Source organism: Syzygium oleosum, unplaced genomic scaffold (assembly GCF_021117445.2).
Source record: "Syzygium oleosum isolate NSW1041296 unplaced genomic scaffold, Sole_v2.1 Sole_v2.55, whole genome shotgun sequence".
NCBI classification, from domain to species: domain Eukaryota; kingdom Viridiplantae; phylum Streptophyta; class Magnoliopsida; order Myrtales; family Myrtaceae; genus Syzygium; species Syzygium oleosum.
The window spans coordinates 922,731-946,737 of record NW_026607539.1 but is presented as its reverse complement, the minus strand read 5'-3'; the positions used below and the strand labels follow the sequence as shown (position 1 = coordinate 946,737).

General features: G+C 39.6%; 1 long non-coding RNA gene and 1 pseudogene across 1 annotated transcript; one reads left to right on the top strand and one right to left on the bottom strand.

The window, feature by feature from the left end:
* Positions 1-19,412, top strand: part of LOC115662973 (uncharacterized) — a 58,305-nt pseudogene extending 38,893 nt beyond the window's left edge.
* Positions 1,100-3,501, bottom strand: LOC130136924 (uncharacterized). Its single transcript, XR_008815616.1, has 2 exons — positions 3,328-3,501; positions 1,100-1,399 (listed from the first exon to the last, which is right to left on the bottom strand). It is a non-coding gene; the product is annotated as an uncharacterized LOC130136924 (long non-coding RNA).
* Positions 19,413-24,007: the final 4,595 nt, after the last annotated feature.

The following is a 24,007-nucleotide window of genomic DNA, read 5'->3' as shown; positions in this document are numbered from 1 at the left end:
TTCCCTGTACGAGTTTTTGAACAAAAGAACGCGTTTGATAACTATACAAAATTTATATTGTCAAAATAGTAAAAAGAACAGAAAAGCTTGTACGACCCCAAAAATTTTTTGTGACGTAGAATTTTTTTTAGTTTTTAAATAATTTTATGAGATTTTTCTATTTTTTTTTCCTCCCTTCTTCTTCCTCCTCTGGCCGATCGCCGAGCCTCGGCGATGGCCGGTGACTGGCCAAAGACAAGGGCTGGCCTTGGGCGAGGCCGACTGTTAAGGTTGTCCCACATCGGTTGTGGAATGGGCTGGTGGTCAGTTTATAAGTCTGAGGGAAAGCCTCACCCTTTGAGCTAGTTTTTGGGGTGAGAGAGGCCCAAGACCACCCAATACCGACCTTGCCGACCATTGCCGAGGTCGGCGATCGGCTAGAGGACGATGAAGAAGGAAGGAAAAAAAAGAAAATGACCTTGTTTCAAAAATTGATCCCAGGAACAAAGAAGTAGGTTTTTTTTACTTCTTGTTTCTGTTTCAAATCTATTCCCTGGCCATTGATTTATTCCGGCGAATAGAAAAATTAGCTGACGTTACCAAACGGATTTCTGTTCATTTTCTTTTCCGAGGAACAATAGAGCAGAAAATAAAAAATAAGATGGTTACCAAACAGGCCCTTAGGACGCCAGAAACATGAGTACTCACTCTAGAATTTAGAATATTCAAATGGAGACTTGTCAATGAACCGGTTTGGTGTGCGGATACAGGTTGAGGGGTTGAACCAACAGGTGGTTGGGAAAAAGAATTGATCTTGCCTTTTTGACAAAATCTGTAGACCTAACAAACGGGTGGGTTGAGTCTGATAAAAAATAGTCCGACCCAAATAAACCAATTTAACCAGTTTTGATCCATTTCCATACAAATGCAAATTTAGTGACACATACTGTCACGCCCCGAACCCCCATCGAGCCCGCGACATCCCGCCTCCGGTCGAACAGAGTGCGACGTCCCAGGAATAACGTCGCCGACCCAACGATCCATCAGAGTTAACTCGCGGCGGAAGCAATCAAAAATCCCGGACATTAAAATTGGAGAACACCAGGAAGGAACAAATCGACAAACCACCAAGCATATATTACACTTCCAAATATTTACATCATCCGCCAATACAAACCACAAAATAATTTATAAGCACACCGAACTATGAACTCCAAACCACCAAAATATCAAGATCAGCTCTCTAGGTCAGCACTATCCAAAAATGGGGCGCATCCCCCTCCCAGAACTATCCCCTACGCCCTCTCGAAGGCGCCCACTCTGACTCACTGTCCTCGGCATCACCACCTGAATCCTCCGCAGTTGTCTGCTCACCCGACGACTCCGAGTCGACCTCAATCTCGACATTCAGGCGGGGGCTCTGAAATGATTTGGTTGAAACAACCATGAGATCACATCTCAATAAGTCACAACCTAAGCCCCACCTAGGCTATCACGTAATTCCAGACACATCCAAATGCGCAACCAAATAACCACACAACCAGCAATCAAACATTCACACATACCTGGACTCTCTGCATACGCACCATGCACGTTAGCCCACAATCCCAACATACAATTCTTGCACACATGCCATCACACACTTTCCACATATCAATACACACGCCAATCATACCACAGCAGTACATCACAGCCGCGCGCGTGCCTCGATTATAAAGCAAAACCTACTTGGGCACGTCCCATACCATGCCTAGCAGATTTTACCCCATAATCGCGCACTGCATTACGCGATACAAACACACTCGCACACCAACTCACACCATGCATCACTTTCACAATCCTCACATGTCAAGCCAAATCCCGCTCGTTCTCAACCTTTCCACCACTACCGCGCCCGCGTAAAACGCATCAGGCCAACGGTCTTCTGACCTCGTCAGGCATCGACACCCCGTCGGGCCGGGCATCGTCACCTCGTCAGGGACGGCATCGTCCCGCGTAAACGAACACGCCTCAGGACGGAATCCTACACACACTTTCCTTCTACCGCGCCCGCGTAAAACGCATCAGGCCAACGGTCTTCTGACCACGTCAGGCATCGTCACCCCGTCGGGCCGGGCATCGTCACCTCGTCAGGGATGGCATCGTCCCGCGTAAACGTACACGCCTCAGGACGGACCTCACCCCGCGTAAACGAACACGCCTCAGGGTATCACTTTTCCCATCAATCCTACATTCCCGTACCTTTGTTCCACACTCTCCACACGTACCACACGACCACACATACACACGGTCACACACAAATTCACATCTCGCACACATTTTTCACAATTACCCATCCTCATCACGCGAACACCACACAAACACCCAAGCTTAGCACGCGAACTCAATGCAAAATCATGCCACCACACCTCACAGCCACACAATCACACATACGAGCTCATTCAAGCATCAAACTACCCATCAAAATGCCACGGTAACACTGAATAATTCTCGAGAGAGAGAAAAAACCGAGAATATGTAAAAATCGGGTCCAAACTGGGCAGTTTATACAGTGACCAAAATCCCATCAAAATAAATAGTAAACGAACTCCAAAAATTCTAAATTTTGGATATGTCACAAAAAACACCCCGATAAACATTTCTTATGAAGAACACGAAATCCGGTTCAAACTGCAACCATGCCTTTTTATCCCTCGAAATCAGACCAAAATCAGTTTGCTCCAACAGAATATTTTGTCCTCAAAATACATTTATTTCAGCACCCAAATCACCTTGAAAAGCTTTGAAATTTTTATATGTTATAGCCACGAATGTCCCCAACAACTTCTGTGAAGGAAGAATTTTGAAAATAGGCCTAAAAAAATTTATAAAAATTCGAACAGACCCGAAGGTCGGGTGAACAGTAAATCGGGCAGTTTTATTTCGGTCCAAAGATGGACTTCCGAATGACCTCAAATGATTTCCAAAAATTCCCAAATTAAATTATGTTCTACGTCAAGATGTTGTAAACAACTTTTATGAAGAAACCTTCTTCAAATTCGGCCCACAAAATTCTCTACAAAAATAGAAAACCGGGCGGATACAGTAACCGTGAATCCGCGATTCACCCCGAACCTCACGGATTCAAACCCGAACCGATTTCCACCGAATTCCAACCGCCAAAACTCATTTCCCGACGTCTAATCCAACCCGCAACAACCACTACCAGCCATACTCAGCCACCAATAACCATGATCAACCACCAATAATCATTATCAACGCCTTAATTAACCTCTAAATCCTCTAAACCATACCCGAACGAGTCCGAAAATACCCGACGTCCTAAATAGGGATTAGATCGCGACTTACCCGAACTCTAGACTAACTCGGCTAGAGCGGCAAGGGGGAACGGCTGGCCGGCGGCGATCGGCGGTGGCGGCTTGCTCCGGCGATGCTCCGGCGATGATCGGCGGTCCAAGGCCGAGAGAGAGATGAGAGGATTTTTGGTGAGGGAGAGAGGGAGAGAGTTCTCTGTTGGGGGGGGAGGGGCTGCCGTGAGAAGAGAGGGAATGAGGAGAGAGAGAGAGGAGAGAAACAATTAAATATTTGGTCCAAGGTTTGACCAATTTTTTTCTTAATTCCAATTTTGCCCCTCTAATACTTGGTCCACATTGCTCCAAACCAAAATATCTAAGGGCGTTTTGGTCCAATATTTTGGGGCTGATATTCATCCACAATTAATCTCCAAATTCAATTTCCAAAATCCCCAAAATTCGGAATACCCAAAAATAGGCCTAGGGGCAAAATCGTAATTTTCCGATCCCGGGGCGAAATTCCAATTTTCGCACATACGTGTTCCATATGTGCGTGGCCAACATAATATGGCGTCAGAATCGCGAAATTTACTTTCTAAGTCCTCGAAAATCGACTGCGAAGTTCCGGGAATAAAATAATATTATTTTTCCAATTTTTGTCGAAATTCTAATTTTTGGCCGTAACCACTCCAAATATGCGTGGCCACTCTAAAATGACCTTGGCCTCGAAAAATAACCTCAAACGACCTCAAAATCCAACATCGGTGTCCACAGGGGCAAAACCGTAATTTTTCCGGCCCCGGACCGAAATCTATTTTTTTGCAGAAATGGGTGGCCCCAAGGTTGGCCAAGCCGAAAACGTCATTGGCCGCTCAAAATTGTCACTTTCAAAATTCTCGATTCCCGGGCCCAAATTCCAAGAAATGACTAAAATTGACCAATCGCGACTTTAGCTTATCTCTTGCTAACGGGTGGCTCATTAGGATTACGCGCTCTCGACCCGTGACCGACACTAAGTCAAATCACGTTTAAGTTTGCTCAAACCAAGGCGACCTCGATCGTCATATAATTGCGAGGGTCTGTCACTAGTGCCCTTCGGACACGATCAATCAAATAGACCGGTCTCGGTTGGCTCAAAACATTCCCTCGTCAATCCATATAGTCGAAGATCGAACCCAGATCGAGTTCTTTGGTCGTGCGAACTCAATCCCGTAATAGCCCTACCCCTAAGGTTAGCATCCCGAGAATGCGCGGTTCCCGGGTGAGATCTCACTATAGCGCATTGGTCAAATTCATTTCCTAAATTCCGGGAAAAAGGATCGAAAATTCAGACTGTTACACATACTCGACCCAATTCATATCCAACACATACCAGACCCGACCCATATCGCTAAAACACTTCCATATTTATTCAAATCTAAGAAAACTCATAACCAAATTGATGTGAGAACGCGGAGTGAGGGTGAGAGAGAACGAAGAGAGAGACATAGAGGTGAGTTGGGTTTAAAGAAGTTGTAAACCCACCATATTATGTTGGGCTACCATTCTAAACTCATTTATGACATATTTACTTAATATAACTAACTCATATAATAACTCGACCCATCATATGTGGATTAAGAAATGGACTTATACCCCATTTTGATAGGTTTAAACTCCGTACTATTTGTTATGGTTCTTGTGGCAAGAACATTCCACACCATCCATGTATCTTGGACATTGTGTTTGGTAGTGAATTGTCTTCTTTAATGTTATCTTTACACTTTGTCATATTAATGACAACCATTTCTATCAAAAAGTTATTTTTTTTTCTCTGGACAACATTACATGATTTCTTTTTTGGAGATGACTATAGTGAATTGACTAATTCGATGATCATGTCTTCAAAGGGTTAGTCCCATGTAGTCTCTTAATAATGATAAATTAGTTATTCAGAACCCATTGTTTTGTAATGAAATCAGGATTGACAAAAAGCGATGGTATCATCGTCAACAACTATAAGGGAACTTGTGGAGCCGAGACAGGCCAAATTAGGAGATTTGACTTTTGAGTAATACATTTTGCGTGTTTACTATTTACTTGGAAGGAATAGTCATGTCCATGAGCCAAAGAAAATAAATCAAATAAACTGTATTTGGTGGCCAGTTTTGCATTTTTAGTTCAGGGAAATAAAATTTCTTCAGTCCCAATAGGTCGGGAAATCTCACTTTTAATCCCTATACTTTGTTTGGTTATAATTCCGGACCTTATACAGTTTTCTTGTGACAATTTAAGTCACTTTGTCAAAATTACAAGGACAAAAAGTGTTATTTCCCCAAATAATTTTAAAGTAAGTCTTTTCAGAAAGAATAATTTTAATATCTGATGATTTAGTTGGACTTTCCAAATTATTTTGGAAGTCATTTTTTCCTTGGTTGTTCCAGAAAACTCTAAAAGGTTTGTTTTAGGAAAAATACTTGAATATGACACATGAGTGCCTGCTTAGTTGAATCAACATGTCCGTCTCTTGAGTCGACTCATGTATCATTACACCATTTTTCTAAAACCAAAATCACCGTCAAATCTCTCAAGGTATTTAGATTGCATTTGGTCCACAAAAATGTTCTGATGAAAACTGTTATCTAGTTTTCATCTTCCATTTTCTTGATAATATGTTTGGTGAGTGAAAAATAAGAGTTTTTAACGGGGTTGAAAATTATAAAAACATTTTGGGTGTACTGTACAAATAAGGTCAATTTTGGTCGTTTTTAGTTTTAAGGTTCAAAATTTGAAAACACGGCAACCAAAATTCTACTAAACGTATTTTCATTGCGAATTTTGGATATGAAAACAGGAAATTGAAAATTTTCCATTGGGCCGCCCCCCTTCCTACGAGTTCTCCCACTTAATTATCTTTTCAGGAAAAGCAGTCTCTTTAGAAAGACTCTGCCTTGAATTGAATTGAAGTTCTTTGCTTTTGCTTTTGGGAGTGACAAAAGCGAGGTGCCTGTCTTGCTGATAGCTTTATACGGCGAAAGGCTTGAAAATTAAAGGGCCTGAATAGCTTTCCCGAGCTCAAGAAAAGAAGCAACTTAACTTGGTAAAGACTGAACTTGATCATGTTGTCGAGGGATAGAATGAACTCTATTGTAAGAAAGAGGGATAGAATCAACTTAAAATAATGGTTCCATCACTAAGGGCTAAACCTAATGATGTGTGGCACCATGCTTGAGGCTGCTTGCCCACTAGTATAGGTCTAGTCTATATTCCCAGGGATGAACTATTTTACACTCAAGTAATCCCGCTTTTGTAAAGGGTGAAAAAAGATATGCTTGCTTGCTATAATTATGGATGCTCACCTTTACTCTAAGGAAGGTACTTGTATATAAGGAACGAAAGAACTCCCCCTGAGGAGACTGAAACTCTTTGATAACTGAGTATCTTACCCATTTTTGCATTCTCCATTTACTTTGTTGTTGAAAGACTCTAACCAGGAGAGCAACCCAATGGCAACGCAGCCAAGTGAGACACGAGGAAAGTCGAATCATGCGGAACCACCAGCAGGTACATGTTCAAGTTCCCACCGAGAAAAAATATGGTATAAGCTATGTGGTCTTAAAATGTGCTCACTCTTTCTCCTACATATATTGAAGATGTTCGTGTAAACTTTGGATTAGCTCCTTCTCAATCCGGAGGTGCTCCAGGTGCGTTATCCCTCAAAAGCGTTACTTCATTGTGAAATTAATATCTGGGGCGGATCTTCATGAAAATTTTCTTTTCTGGGACACTACTCAATGTCTGCAAAAACGTATTAACAAAATGGCCTGAAAAGTTTGCATCTACTGCAGAAATATCGGAAAAGGATGTGGATGGACACTATTACCGACAATTGTTGAGAGTTGTATTCAAGGGTGATTGGGAATCTGCTAAAAGATTTTTCGAACAAGATCCTGCTTCAAAGACGGCCAAAATAACAAGCAGATCAGAAACAGTGCTTCACATAGCCACTTTGAGTGCACGAGACCAATTTGTTGAGAACCTGGTTGAGCTCTTGTCTCCATATCGGGAAGTGCTTGAAACGGTTGATTGTGATGGCCGCACAGCCCTCCACATTGCTGTCCTGAATGGAAGGATAAGGATGGTCAAGGCATTAGTTAGAAGCAATCCTAAGTTGACGCAAATTGCAGATAATAAAGGACGTGTTCCTTTGGTAATATCTGCTCGGGAAGCTTCTATGCATAAGGAGATTGCCTGGTTCCTGGCAAAAAGTACGACAGACGATGGACCAAGTCATCCCTTCAGCAGTCCCACCGCGATTGATACCATTGTACATCTCACCTCGATCGGTCATCATGGTAAGATCACCATCACTCTTTATCTCAATTCCATCTGTTTTTTGGTAAGGGTCTCAATTCCATCTGTTTTTTCCTTCATTCTAGACTTAGCTTATTTTCCTGATCAACTTTGCTGGTGAATTCGGGTAGATATCACCCTTTCTCTAATCGAGCGATACCCTCACTTAATTACCATGAGAAGCACATATCACGACCAATCTATACTGGAAGTGTTGGCGAGGAAAGAGTCTCACTTTCGCAGCGGAACCAAACTTGGTGTTTTGGAAGCATTGATATACAAATGTGCGTACTTTCTGCACTCGCATCCCTTCATTAATGATTTGCTCATCACCTGCTCTTTTGTTTCTGAATTGAAGGTATTCCGGTGGACTTGAACTATAAACCAACAGATAAAAATTCGGATTCGGGTGGGTATGCATTTTTGCTGTTGGGCATTATCTTAGGACCTTTCATCATTTTGAACTTTTAAGTCAATTTTCTTAGATTGATTACCTCCGTACTAGCAAAAGAAACCGGAAATGATTGTTTCTATATAGTATGTACTCTGGTTCGTTGACCTAGTTTTACTTGAACAATGGCCTGAAACCGAACTACTTCATGGATCGGCTATCCCCTGGGAACCAAATATGATTCAACCAAGTGCATAAGTATCATATAATTTAATTGATTGGACAATGTAACGAACAAATTATGAGGTCTTACAATGATTTCATATCCAGTGACCGGATTTTCTTTGCAACCTGATTGTAGCGCTTCAATGTATTCCAAGGTCACTTTGGAATGCCGCCAAAATTGCAGGTAACCTTCCATTTTATCAAGATACGTCTCTATCTCTGTCCCTCTCTCTCCAACTAATAGTCTATGGCTTGTTTGTTTTTTACTTCTTTTATAAGTAGAAAAAAGCTCCTACTTAATTCTTCACCATAATTTGGAAAAGAATTTGTGTTAGGCCCACTGCCTGTGTGAAAAAACTGTTACATATTCACCATTGGATGAGTGATATGTGTTCTTGAAGTTAGTTTTGTCATTAAATTTTTTTAACGTATCAACCGTCCAACAGTGAATGTGTAACTTAGGTAGAAGGACATCAAAAGTGTCAAAAGTTGTGTACGGTGCTCATTTTAGTGCCAAAAGTTTTTTGCCAACTCACTTAAGTGCCAAATCAAAGAAAAAACGATCACTTAAGTGCCAACGGCGAGATATTCCGGCTAAAATAATTACATGGCTCTTACAATTAAAAAAAAATAACCTGAGTAGGATTTTTTGTTAAAAATTCCAGTCCACGTGGACTGGCAAAACGGCATCGTTCAGTCCAATATGGTTGGGTAGGACTGAACGGTGCCACACCAACGCCGTTGCCTAAAAACAACGCCGCACCATCCATTGCCCAAACCAACGCCACACCATCCTATGCCCAAAAACGACGCCGCACATAATGAATGAAAGTTAAGGCTCCTATCGTGTTCCTCTCACCGTCCACCATTCTCCCTGTCAACATCGCTCATTGTCCGCCGCTCGCTCGTCGTCACTCGCTGTCCATTGCTCACCTTCTCTGTCGCTCTCAATCAGCCAGGTTAGTCATTCTCTCTGCGTAACTCAATTGGAGGGAAAAAAAAATAGGGCTTGGGCGAGGAGGGAAAACTAGGGAAAAATTTGAGCTCTTGCCCTCCATTTGCATGATTAAGTTGTTAATTTTGGGGGCAAATCGAATTATGGTGTGAATTTCGGTTGAATGGCCGGTTAGGGTTTCTCTTTCAATTTGGGGATTTAGGATTCTTGTTTAGGGGAAAGCTAGTAGACGACGTCGTTTATGGTTTAGATGCTGACTGGACTCTCTAGCGAGCCACGTTGACTTAAGAAATTAATACAAAAAAAGCCATGTCGGATTTTTGGCCAAGTAGATCGGAGTTGACACTGAAAAGATCGTTTTTCAAAAAATTTGGCGCATAGTGATAAAAAAAAAACTTTTGGCACTAAAGTGAGCGCCGTATACAACTTTTGGCACTTTTAGAATTATGCCGTTATTCTTTACACCGTCAACGGATTTAATAAAAATCCTTCAAAAAATTTATTCAAACTTAAACATGATTTTTTGTGTTGATAAATTTATATTTTGAAAGATTTCAGATATTCACCAAATTCCAATTGCAAGAGTTGCGAAATTGTAAAAAGAAAAAGTGAAAAAAGAATACTTGAAAGTTGAAACTGCAAATTGAGGCGAGATTTGATGTTAAGCTAGGAATTTCTTGCATATGGCTAACTGATCTAAGCAGAAGATATGGAATAAGAGTTACGTAAACCTAGGACTTCTCCTTCAATCTTGATTGGTGAAATCATGTTCGCTTCATCATCTCTATCAAGCATGTAAATCTTTCTGGAAAAATAACATCAATGAACTCATATGTATTTTTGTATGTGCTTAAAGCCTAAATATTATTTTCTTTGACTGCTACTTCATCTCAATACAACACGAAAGAACACGTCGAGAGGGTGCAGGAATTGGGCATAAGACCGGGGGCAAGCCCCTCGCGTCATTGGCTACGAAATAAGGTTGCAACAGATGATGGCCTGGGTTTGTCAGTTAATCGCATTTTAACATAGTAAATTCACACTTTTACTTGGCAACTTTAAAAAGGCGTGAAGAATAGGAATAGGAGCAGGTAGGAAAAATCAAAATAATTTGCTTGGGAGGGCTTGGAATAGAAGAATATTTCAATGGGAGCAAATTTCGTGGGTCTCAACAAAATCGTGCATCCCAGAATTCCACCCCAAGTTATATATCCTATACCAACAAGCGGGCTGTTAGATAATAAAGGAGTTTTCTCCTCTTATTACAATCCTATATTTCAGATTTGTTGGAAGCACTCCTGAATACATCAGGCCAACATGGATGACTGGGCTCCTAAGATTACCCGAGAAGGTGGACCAATTGAAGTGCGCGAAAATTAGCCCAAACACCACCTGACCACTACAAGAAAATCCTACAGTTCCCAAAACTTACTCACAACCTTTGCGCGTAGTTGCATTTGTCATCTTCACCCAACTTTTGTATGCACCCGAAATACACTTTAGCCTTGTCCCTAATTCTTCCATTTTTATTTAAGAACAAAAAGGAAACCGAAGTATAGTGTCGTTGCGTATTTTCATCAAATTAAAAGTTATTTCAGAATAGAGTCAAGTTAACTCTACTCACATTGTCTTTTAGGTGTAACAAGTAAACTCGAACGTCACATACCATTATGTGACCTGATGTGGAAGTTTTGATTTTGCTGGAGACAGATAGAATGGAGAAAGAAAATTTTTTGCAAAAACTTTTTGCTCTTGTGCTGAGCATGAATAACAATATGATTTTTTTATTACTAGCTGCTATGCATATTTGAACAATATCATCTAAAATAATCTTATATATGCAAAGACTACTGTGATTTACTCTAACTAGACAGATATCATTAACGTGGTTATTTTCAGAGCTGTTCTATCAGGTTAAGTTTTCTAATTATATTCTCTTAATTATGATTAACGTTATAAAGCCTCGTTTGAACTTCAAGGAAGATCACTCACTTCAGTTACCCTCTAATCGCTTCTACTTTCTTCAGATCCAATTATTTTTTTCATCCACACATGATATAAATCTTTTCTTGGAAAATGCCAAAAGTGATTTTATACCTTTTTTGTACTTTGCATCAGCAATTACTAAAACTCACACTTTGCATTTGAGGACTGACTCCCAATGGAGAAAAAAGATTAAAATAGCTTTTCTAAAAGAGTAAAAAAAGATTAAAAAAAAGGGTAAAAGAATGAGATTTTTTCCCAATCGCCCCGCCAACCCTAGCTCTAAATGTGGTAGGCTTTTGTGGGAAAATACGACTATTAAGTAAACTGTTGTGTCTGATAACAAAAATTGGGATGCAAAGCTGGACTACCTTTTTTTTTTTTTATATATATAAGTAAAATTCAATTGCTGCCTCTTCGTTTATCGTTTTCATTTGTTCTTTAACATTTTGTAGTTCCTACTATCAAGAGGATTCATGAGGTGAAGCTGAAACACGTAGCAGCAGTCGAGTTGGCAAAACAAGTTTGCATTGCAATCTCTTGTAGGAAGACTACTGAGATCATCGATCTTGTCCGAAAGGAAAAACTATTGGATGAAGCCACAATCAGGGGAATTAGTGAAATCGTGAAGCTACTTATTCAGTTCTTCCCAAAGCTTATTTCGATTTTTCCCGATGGTAAGAGGTTGGAGACACGTGCTGTGAAGTATCGCCAAGAAAGGACTCTCAGACTCTTTTTGAAGGTAAGCTCAACCAATAAGTTCTCATTAGTTCCAGGGCCTACATGGGAAGAATCCACGATGATGATGGACGCAGTAGCAGAGTACGCAGCAACAGAGTACTACCCTAGTTTTGATGCGGTAATTAACGTGGCTGGAGCAGCTTTTCAAGTGCAAAGAGAACTCCAATGGTACAAGGTAATTATCTTTCTTTTCATATATTTAATAACTGCGCTTAATGATAATTCTCATAGGTCTTCGTGACAAAATTTTCAAAATATGATGGCTAGAACTTTATTCGGATAGTCTTGGGAATATGCATAGAACATTTCTTTTATATCGGTCAGGTGATGTCCGGCCTAGCTTTTGCTCACCATGAGGTCCACCTTCCTAGGTGATTTTAAGGGCAGACTGCCCCACATTGATCCTGTGCACACAGGATTTTACTCCTAAAATGCTTCCAATACGACTTGAATCCAAGATTACAATGAGAAGAAGGAACTATTTGCCATCTAAGCCAACACTTCGTTGGGACATAAAACTTTTAAATTATCCATGCTATAAATAAATTACTAAAGTAAGTTGAGAAACAACACTACATCCTTAGAACAATTTACAGAAAATAAGGGAGACTGATTAGAGAAATTGGGGCACTAAAAACTTACTGAAACTCATCAGTTAAATTGCATATCAATTTTACTAATATAACTACGATCCACCACATAGTCTAATCCAAGTGACTCTTTTTTAAATTCGACCGACTCTTTGTATAGGTGTCTGCCACCAAGCAATTAGGGGATCATTATGCAAATCATTTCCTGTATAACCCACGTATATTAATTTGGAGCCCAAAGAAAATTTAAATCAGTTTTGCTTATATTTTCACGATAGCTTTGCTCGTTCCATTGTATCATATTTTGTATCTAAGATTATAGTGTAGTTCCGATATAATTGAATGTATGTAGATGGATAATGATTTTAAAGCAGTATGACATGAATCTTCTCTTTTTCAGTTAAAAGATTAGCTAAGGTCATTTATGGCCACTATTTTGATTCGATTATCTATTAATTCAAGAACACTTCTCATTAGTTAATTTATCTATTAACTAAAGTTTTACGCATGCAAACCATTGTCTACAAAAAAAAAATGACATCGTGAAACTTTTACTATATATTTATCTTAATTTCATTTCAACTCTCTGTTCTCTGTCATGAAAAAAAAGTTGGGATAATTACATGCAACAAGAGTCCTAAAATTTAAGTCAACCCTACACTTGAGTCCTAAAACTTTGATTTCATGCTTAATAAATCCTAAAGCTTGTCTTTGTCCTTCACGTTAGTCCTTTCGTTAGTTCCGTCAATTTTTTTATTGACGAAAAATTTATTGGCATGTTTTTTATTATTTTCTTTTTTTTTTTTGCACAAGTGGCACTAATATGGGGCAAATAGGTGCCACATCACAAAAACTAAAAATAAAAAGGACCTCGAGTTAAAAGAAAAAAGGCCAAAAATAGAGAATGATCATCGAAGAGGAACAAGAAGGGGCTGCCCCCTTTGTCACTTGCAAGGTTTAGGGACCGTCGCAGGGTTGCTTCGAGTGCAATGACCCTCCCCGGACCGCCAGCGAGGTTTGGTTGCTCAATGGTGGCAACAATGTAGCTCACCACTAATCGAGGAGGCTAGATTGGCCCTCACATGGGCATTGTCGTTGCCACCACTGCAGACCCATGGAACACCCTTATAACCCCACGAACTAGTTAAATTTAAACATTTGGCATGTGTAGTTGACTCTAATTCAAAACAATTTATACACAGTTGGTGAGATTTGAAAAGCTGAATTTCAATTTCTAAGTTGAAAATCCCATGCTTCCTCACCAACTACACCATCCTTGGGAGGTTAGGTTGCATCTTTTCCTATCACGTAACTATCCATTCACATAGCATTTTATTTGATTTACTTTTGAACAATCAATTATGTATATGAAGACATAACTCCCACTTAGCAATGCACTTGATTACCATCCGTTGGACACTTGAAAATGAATTTTCTTCATGTAGTTTCCCAATATAAATATGAAGCAAGTACCATAGTTGAACAAAGCATCGTAAGTGGAGAAAAATTGTGCCTTTTTTTTCTTTCATCGTGTCTCAAACCAATAGATAAAGTCTTTCGAGATGTCAAATTTGACATCCAAATCGTAAGAATCACCATTACTTTAACAATGACACAACAGAGTCTCTTCACTAGTTCAGTTGGGACAGACATCACGAAAGAGGTAATCTCCTCATTGTTGTCTTCTTCTTCAGGGTCATAATGGGAATCGTCACGTCACAACAATTGAAATTTCTCCGATTATTCTTCGAGTTGTTGTACTTGTCTACTCAAATCTTCTAGTTCGACATCAGTATGATCGCCATTGAGTCCACAATGAAGACAACCAGCCGTTGCCTAGGTTTTGATACCAACTCTTACTAAAGGGGTCGAAGATTAGAAGGTAACACAAGGGCTATAAGAAAAACGCTTACCACCTAAAGAATCCCCTCAAGATACAGGACACATGATAGGATAAATGCTCACCACCTAAGAAATCCACCTGAGAATATAGGGCATATAAAGAGTAGATGCTCCCTACCTAAGGAATCCACCTCAAGATAAGAGGTACGTAATTCACCACTTAATGGAATATGTTAGAATAATTAATTATTAAATCAATTTTTTATCTAACAGCTTCAACTTTTAGAGCAGTTGATTATGATCCCACAAAATTTCACATGGTATCAGAGCTGGAGGTCTTGAGTATCTTTCCAGACCCCATTTGTCTCATCAATTAAATATGTCTACGCTTAGTATTAAGCAAAAAGATCAGATTAAGCGTGAGGGGGAGTATTAAAATAATTAAATATTAAACTGCGCTTTCATCTAACAGCTTAAGCTTTTAGAACAGTTGACTGATATCCCACAAAATCTCACATAATCTATCAAAGAGATACAGAGTTATCAAAACTCTAACCTAAGTGTTTAGTTCCAAAAATTCAGGAAACATTCACTCACCGTTAATGAAGCGTTAGGAGAAAATATTCAGTGGTTTATTATCACTACGTCATATGCCCACGTGGTGTATATTTGCTCGCGTGGATCCATTAAAAAATCGGCACGTGGCATCTGACATGGAGAGACACGGAGAAAGAGAAAGCCCTAATGGGAGGCTCTCTCTCCTCTACACCCCTACTCCCGCTCAAAAAAGACCTGGGGAAGGCACGAGCATTAATTGCCATCCTCTCTCCTTGTTCTTTTTCAAGTTTGAATGAAATGTCTCTCCCTCACTTTCTGAAACTCTTCTCCTTCCCAGATTGTTTCTCTCCCTCCTCCTTCGTCTTCGCTTGTGTTTTTTGCTTCCTCCTTCCGGCGAAAAGCGGATGGCCTGTCCCCTCGTGGCCGTCGGCTTCGCTATGTCGCCGTCACCTCCGCCTTATGGTTGTCGGCTTCGCCTCGTGGCCGTCGCTTCCGTCTCGTGGTTGTTGGCTCCGCCTTGTGGCCGTGGGCTCCGCTCATCGCCGTCGGCTCCGCCGTCGCGGACATGTTGTTTAACAAATCTCGGTTGTTTCAGCGTTGAAGAGGCTGTCGAGTAGTCGGGGACTTTGACATCATGACGCCATGGCCATTGGTGCTGCCGGCGAACGAGGGTGAGGACAGCGAAGACAAAGGTGGTGGTGAAGGAGAGGACGAAGTTGGTGTTGCCGTTGAGCATGCGAAATGGAGCCTTGTAGCAGGCGTTTGCTTTTGTTTTTTTTGTTTTGGTCAAACATTCCTTTTGTTGAGGTGTTGAGTTTTGAAGAGGTTTTGCTTCTGTTCACGGGTTTGTACTAGATATGATTAGAACTGATGAGTTGTTGAGTTTTCTCTTCACCAAATGATGCCTGTTTTCACTCCATTCCAAGCTCTATAGGATTGGCTAAACGAACCTATTAATCTCTACCTGACAAAAAATTTACTTCTCCAAAAACCTTCAGAGGTATAACCCACGATAAAGCTCCCCTAAAATCTCCCCGAAAGCAGTCAATGTTGGCTGAAGAAGACCAAGCGATGAACTCGGAATTTAATCAACAAAATGGCAGGGAAAAATCCCACATATACACTTCACCATCTTCTATCACATGACTGCGGTCTTCCACCATTGTCATTTCAAGTTTCCAAGGGAGAAGCCAAATAACCCACCCACCATATCTTTAAAGCGTCTCCTTCATTTCCCCCATGAAACATCCCCATTGCAGTTATGGATTTCAAAAAGCTCCCATTGGCTTCCACCGAAAGGTAAGAGCCTTTCGTTTAGGAATACTAACACCGACCGAGCATGCACACCATCATGTGTTAGGAACACGCAAAACGCGGAACTTTTCACTCGAGACGTCAAAAGAGGTAGGAAAACGAAGTGCCCAACTTCTTGAGAACCACTTTTGGTCCGAAAGTTTGAAAATTTGAGCTCGATGCGCTTGGCTTGGGCGAGCTAGAGACAGAGACGAGGGCATTGTGATCGGCCCTCTTCAACAAAATATGAAAGGAAGAACAATTTAGTGCCAGAAATATAGTTGCAAAACAGAAATCTTATTCAAATTGTACAAGGTACAGATTAAGGAAAAAATAAGGAAAACTAGTGATAAATTCTAGTGCTCCAAACCAGAAATAGAAGCAAAACCTCTTCAACAAAACTCAACAACTCAACAAAATGAATGCCTGACAAAAAAAACAAAAACAAAAGCAAACGCCTGCTACAAGGCTCCATTTCGCATGCTCAACGGCAACACCAACTTCGTCCTCTCCTTCGCCACCACCTTTGTCTTCACTGTCCTCACCCTCGTTCACTGGTAGCAACAACGGCCATGGCGTGACATTCATGATGTCAAAGTCCCCGACTACTCGACAACCTCTTCAACGCTGAAACAACTGAGATTCGTTGAACAACGTGTTCGTCGTTGCGGCGAGCATTGGAGTAGCAACGGACGCCGGAGTAGAGGGCCAAACTTGATCGAACACCTTGCGTGCATATTCAAGGCAACCCAAACCATGATAAACCTGGACAAGTTCCGCAGCCAAACTTGCTCATTGTAAGAGTCATTGACAAGATCTGAGCATGGACGAACTTGACTCCGATAATGTCCTTAGAGAACTCTCACAGAAGAGACGAAAAACGACTGACAGGAGCATCTCCGAGTGAAAGAGAACAGGATGAGAACGTAGAACAAAAGGAAATCCTAGAGGGTATCTTCCGAATGAGACGAAGGATTTGGAACGCCAAAGCAGCAATGGATGCCGGAGCAGAGGATCGGAGGAGCAAATTTTTAGATCAAAGGGGGAGATCCAAAATTTGAATTAAGAAGAGAGAGAAGGGAGAAAATAGCAATCAATGAAGAGAGTCTCGCATTTAATGCGAGGTGACTTGCTCAGTTTTCTTTGAGGCAATAGGTGCGCAGAGGAGAGTCTTCATGAGAAGGCTTTCTCTTTCTCCACGTCAGACGCCACGTGGCGATTTCTTAATGGATCCACGCGAGAATATTTACACCACGTAGGCATATGACGTGGTGATTGTAAACCATGGAATATTTTCTCGTTAGAGGGGTATGTCTTTTTTACAACTTGAAACAACCTTCTAATATAGGCAAATCCCAGACATTTACCTTTTATTTCCAAGAAAAGACCAACAACCCTAGACAAATCATAAACACTACCATTGACTCTTGACTCAAATGAGTGTCGAAACAAAATACAGAAAAGCACGTTGAAGTACTAAAAGACCCATTCTCGGATTTCTTAACCAGCTCTTAAACTTTTTTGGGATAGTTGTCCAAAATGACCTAAATCTTTTACACAGAGGTTAATTTAGTCCTAAACATTTTGACGATTTGCTAATTTAGTCATTTCGGCTAATATTGACCGGAAATTGCTGACATGGATAATTTTTATAATTTTTTATTTTATTTTTGTTTTTTCTTTTCTTTTCTTTATTTTTTTTTCCTAAGTCGGTGAGGCTGCTAGTCGACCCTTGTCGACCATAGGCAAGAGCCACGACACCCTCCCCTGTGGCAGGTGAAGGCACGAAGACCCTTGTTATCCTTGCCTATTCCCTGGCGAGGGCAACGGTGCCCTCGCCTAGACCAGTAAAGAGTCAGCTGGCAATCTCATCGGCCCAGAGTTGGAAAAACAGGAAAAGAAGAAAAAAATGCAAAAAATTTTAAAAAATAAAATATTACAAAAATTGTCCACATCAGCGCTGACTGTCCTATGGCACGGCCGTGCCACATAGGACAATTGGCATTGATTAGACCATCACGTCAGCAATTTTCGACCAAAATTGGCTAGAAAGACTAAATTGGCAAATCGTCAAAATGTTTAGGATTAAATTGGCACAATTGAAAGGTTTAGAGCTGAATTGGCAAATTATCAAAAGATTTAGGACTAAATTGGCACAACTGAAAAGTTTAAAAATGACTGATTAAAAAAAATTGTTCAGAAATGAAATGGTCATTATACAATTGGTTTAGGATTTTTCGGATAATTTTCTCAATATTTTTTCCATAAATTCTTCTAGAAGACTCTAAATTTCATGAAACTTGATTCATTAGAAAGTAGAAACATAGTGCTTTCCATGTATACATTACTTGACTAAAATGAAGCACAAAATCATCATCGAAGCTTTGAAGAAAGTGACCCGACCCTTGAAATTCTGCCAGCAAAGATAGACTTGACCTCTAAGCAATTTCGCATCAAGTGTTGGCTAAGTCTTAATCTCCACGAGATGTGCCCTCGTCAGTTGTTTTTTCTTTTTGGTGCAAATTTTCAATAGTTTATCCCTTTATTGAAACTCCTATTTGTGAGTTTTTATGTATAGGCTGTGGAAAGCTGGATTATGCCTCCCGCAGCAACCGAGTACCACGACGGGAAAACATGTTGGAATAATTTTGTGGAGAATCACAAAGATTTGCTTGAGAGTGGGGAGAAGTGGGTGAAGGGCACAGCAAATTCATGTATGCTCGTCTCAACTCTAATTGCTACAGTATTGTTCGCTGCTGCATTCACAGTGCCTGGAGGGAATGATGGAAATACTGGAGTGCCATTGTTGTTAGGAGAGGACTCTCTCCTGATTTTTGCAATTTCTGATGCGTTAGGTTTGTTGTCCTCCGTGACGGCCATCTTGTTATTCCTAGCCATCTTAACATCACGGTATGAGCCACAAGATTTTCTCAAATCGCTGCCTAAGAAGATCATAATGGGTCTCTCTTTACTCTTCCTCTCCTTGGCTTTCATGCTGGTGGCCTTCGCTGCAACTCTGGCAATTGTGCTGGATAAAAGATTGGAGTGGGTTCTCATTCCCATTACTTTGCTGGCCTCTCTCCCCGTGGCTTTATTCATTGTCCTACAGCTTCCCCTACTATACCAGATGGTTAAATCCACTTATGGACCGAGCATCTTTTGTCCCGAGGACATTTGGGATGGAGTCAAATATACTGAACAAGACCAGTGATTGATGAATTTGATTTGAGGGTGCATGTCTTCATTATAGTTGGTTGTAGTAGGGCCAATGCGATACTGAATGTATTTCCTCAAAGTATTTGAACAATTACTATGCATTATGTTTCCCTACCTGGTTACCAAAGATCTATCTATAGAATGATTTGATCAATTTAAAATTTCAGCCTGCAGATACTTCAAAATTGAATCTACACATACATAAAAAAATTTGTTTTTTAACATTCAGTCCCAAAATATGTTCAATCTTGGAATATAACTTTTTAAAAATTACTTTTCTTAGCTTTTTGTTTTATAATTTAGATGCAGAAATTTTTTCCATCAGCTTAAACATCCAGCCTCCAGGTATTTCGAAATATAATCAATATAAACAATTATCTTCAACGTTTATCACCAAAATACGCGCAATCGTGTAATATAACTTTCATCATGGAATGAGAGATGAACAATTATTTAGAAAAAATCTATATATACAAAATTTCGGTGATAAGAATTATACCAAACGTAAACTTTGTTCTTGTGAACTATAAAGAAATTTGAATCATACCAGTTATAAGACTTCGATTATATGAATTGTGAAATAGATGGAATTAAACGTACCATAAATCTTTGATCATTCATTAGTTACATAGAGATCTTTCATAATAGAATCTAGTTATATATAAACAATTACTTTTAAACATTTATTACAAAGTACGTGCAATCATGTAATGTAACTTTCATCGTGGAAAAACTTTTTGACCGGCAAAAGAACACTACAAGTGCCATAACTTGTGTACGGCGCTCACTTTGGTGCCATAAGTTTTTTTTGGATCACTTTAGTGCTAAAATTTTTGAAAAACGATCACTTAAGTGCTAAAATTTTTGAAAAACGATCACTTAAGTGCCAACTCCGGTGCCGTACACAATTTTTCGCCGGAAATCCGACGTGGCATTTTTTTTTATTAATTTCTGAAGCTGACGTGGCTCGCCGGAGATTGGCACTTAAGTGATCGTTTTTCAAAAATTTTAGCACTTAAATGATCGTTTTTAAAAAATTTTAGCACTTAAGTGATCGTTTTTCAAAAATTTTAGCACTGAAGTGATCCAAAAAAAACTTATGACACTTAAGTGATCGTTTTTCCTCCGACTTGGCACCAAAGTGATCCGAAAAAAAGTTATAGCACCAAAGTGATCTCCGTACACAAGTTATGGCACTTATAGTGTCCTTTTGCCCTTTTTGACCATATGATTTTTCTTTATAGATGTTCTTCAGATGAACGGTTTGATAATCAAAATAATCTATATATAAAGAATACAGGCATGATAGTAGATGTATGACTTTATTCTTAGTAAGTATAAAATTGGAAATATACCAGATACAGGACTTTGTCCACTTAAATTGTGAGGCACATGGAATCATAACCTATAAGATATCTTTGATCGTTCATCTAATTATATATATATATATATATATATATATATATATATATATATATATTTCAAAATAGATCATATATAGATAAATAATTAAACTGAATATATATACATATAAATAATTTCTTTAAACACTTAATTTTTGAAAATCGATAGAAATTTTTATCAAAGTATGCATAAGAATTGGATATGCGGAATTAAATATTTGCTAAGATTAGTCATTAGCTAGCATTAGAGGTATGCTAAACCGACAATCAAAAGCAAATCGCTGGATAAAATTGGCACACGAGTGTGCCACGTGAATCAACCTCACACGAGTTTGTTTGTGTGTGTGTGTACACACACTGAACTCTTGTTAAAAGTTCTATGCTAGTTTCATTTCTTTGAATTAGCTCGTCTCACCCCAAAACTTCGTGAGTATCTAGGTTTATTGTAAGCTTTCCAATAAGCAATTGGTTCGGACCACAACCCACTTCTATTATCCATAACAGCAGATTCAGTTAAAAGAAATAGAGTGTTCAAGGTAGAAGTAGAAGATTATTGCTTCGAAGCTAATGATTTTGTCCATGAAGTTAATGAAGTTTGGTCCTCAATTCCTAAACAGGTAGCAGACTTTCCAAGAAAACTTCATACAGTATTTGCTAAACTGAAAAGATGGAGTGGAAAACGATTTGCGAATTGTTCTCGGAGAATTAATGCTTTAAAAAAGGAACTGCTAAATATAACCAGCTCTTCTAGAACTCCTAATAGAAACAGAGAAAATAGATTGAAACAAGAGATTGAATCTCTATGGAGGCAAGAGGAAATATATTGGGGAATGCGCTCAAGGATCAAGTGGATGAAATGGGGACACAAAAATACGAAATTCTTCCATGCAACCACTATACAGGGGAGACTATGGAACAGAATTTCAATGCTCAAAACAGAAGAAGGGTCCTGGATTCACAGTGAAAGGCTCTTACATCAGCAGACGACATATTTTTTTAAAAGTCTATATCATTCAATTGGTAACATGAATTTTGTTCCAGTTTTAGACATCATTCCTGCAATGGTACATGAAGATATGAATGCATCACTAAGTGCTGAGGTCACTCTGGAAGAAGTCAAGCACGCTGTTTTCCAACCAAGTCCTCTAAGTGCCCTTGAACCAGATGGTTTTAATGCCCAACCCAGCTGTTTCGTTAGGCCTGCTGTACTTATTGGATTGATGCCGGGGCTTTGCTTGGTGCCAGATAGGGAACTGGATTGCAACAGTGGGGGGTAGCCGATGACGAGGTAAGGTTGCTGGTGCAAACAGCGCGGCACGGCTCGGCAGGATGCTGCTGGGGCTGACCTGCGCGAGTTAGAGTTGCTGGACCGTGATGGCAGGATCTTGGGAAAGGGGTTGGTCGTAGCCATAAGACCCGGCAAGACACGGCAGCCGGAGGCGGATGCCAAGGCTGGCGTGTTGGAGTCTCACCAGGAAGCTGAACGGCAATGATAGGAGTAGTAATGGACTCCAAGAGGCCACGAGAGAATAAAGGAAGAACTCTTTCTCTTTTGTACATGTATTGTCTCTCTCTGTGTATTGCTCAACCTCTAAAACAACCCTCTTATTTTAAATCTTGAGACCTAGTACGTTTATATAGGGTGAGATGAAGGCACTCTTGCAAGAATAAGAAATATCTTAATTTCCTTATTTGAATTATTTGATTTGTGCTCTCTAGGAAAATCACATCATTTATCTTTCTTATTTCCCTCATGACCAAAATTTTCAAGGATATTTGTTGGGAAAACCACCTAATAGATTTTGAAGTTGACAAAACTATCCATGTGGGTTTCATAAGTTTGATAAATGCCTTGAAGTATTTTGATTCATGAAGTTATTTTTGGAAGAAAAGCATATGACAATCTTGATCTTGTTCGTGTTCATATTGTGAAATTACTTCATGCAAAAGAGGTTCAGACTTTATACTGTAGATGAAGAACTTCAGATTTTATACTAGAAGTTCAGAACATGACACAAGATCAGAACGTGAATAACGGCTAGTGATTTGGTTCGTATTTTACACTTACAATAAATTAATTGACTCAATCTTGAAGATTGTTTTGCAACGGTTTAATATGCAAAACATCGCAATTGATTGGCAATCAATCTCGAGGTACGTTGTTTTCTAAACGGAGAAGCTCTTCTTATGGAAGCCAAGACTTTGGTTGTATGGGTGATCAGATTTAGTGGAGATTCAGATTTTGTCTCTCAACGGCTACTCAATCTTCTTGATACAGTTCTGCCCAACGGGTAGATTGGAAGACGATCCTCTAGTGACTGTCCAACGATTAGATTGGAAGTGGAGGAGTATAAAAGGAGATAAAGTGCCAGGGAGCAGAAGTGAGAGACGAGTTCAAGAATATGGAATTCCAAAGTCTGAGTGATCTTTAATCTATATGTTTGTCTTTCGTGAGCTTTAAAGTGTAATCTTTGAGAGAGACTAAAAAGAGTGATTGAGTGAGATAGTGAGACCTACCATACACTGAAGATTATCACTCACAATTGCAATCTCTTAATTGATCATCTAGTGGAATCTGGCCAGTAGACTATCAGCGTGGGAGAGTGGACGTAAGCTTGATCTAACGAACCACTATACGTCGTGTATGTAGATTTTCTTATCCCTTAAAGCTCCTTTCATTTATTACATTGTACACTTACATAATTGATATCAAAGACTATTTAAAATCTAAACATTGTTCAGACTTTGTTCCTGATGTTTTACTTATGCTTTGAATTGGTCAATAATTATTTAAAATCAACTATTCACCTCCCTTTAGGCGATCCTTGCTAGCCACCTTAATTGGTATCAGAGCAGGTTGCTCATTTATTAAAGTGATACTTCTGAGCTAAAGATCTTTATGGCTAGTATGAGTGCTCTAGGTCTTATGGAAGGATAGAGTAACACTAGGCCTCCATACTTTGATGGCAAAGAATGTTATGTTTGGAACAACAAAATGAAGGCATTCATCAAATCCATTGACCCCTTGCAATGGAGCGTTGTCCTCAGAGGAATCAATCCAACAACTCCTGCAACTTCCTCAAATGGGCAACAAGATGGAAACACACCTACAGTTGTTTCACTAAACTGAGATAACCAAAAGAGAAGCTTTGGATTCAAAAGTAATTTATTCATTTTATTATGTTTTAGCACCTGTTGAATATAAG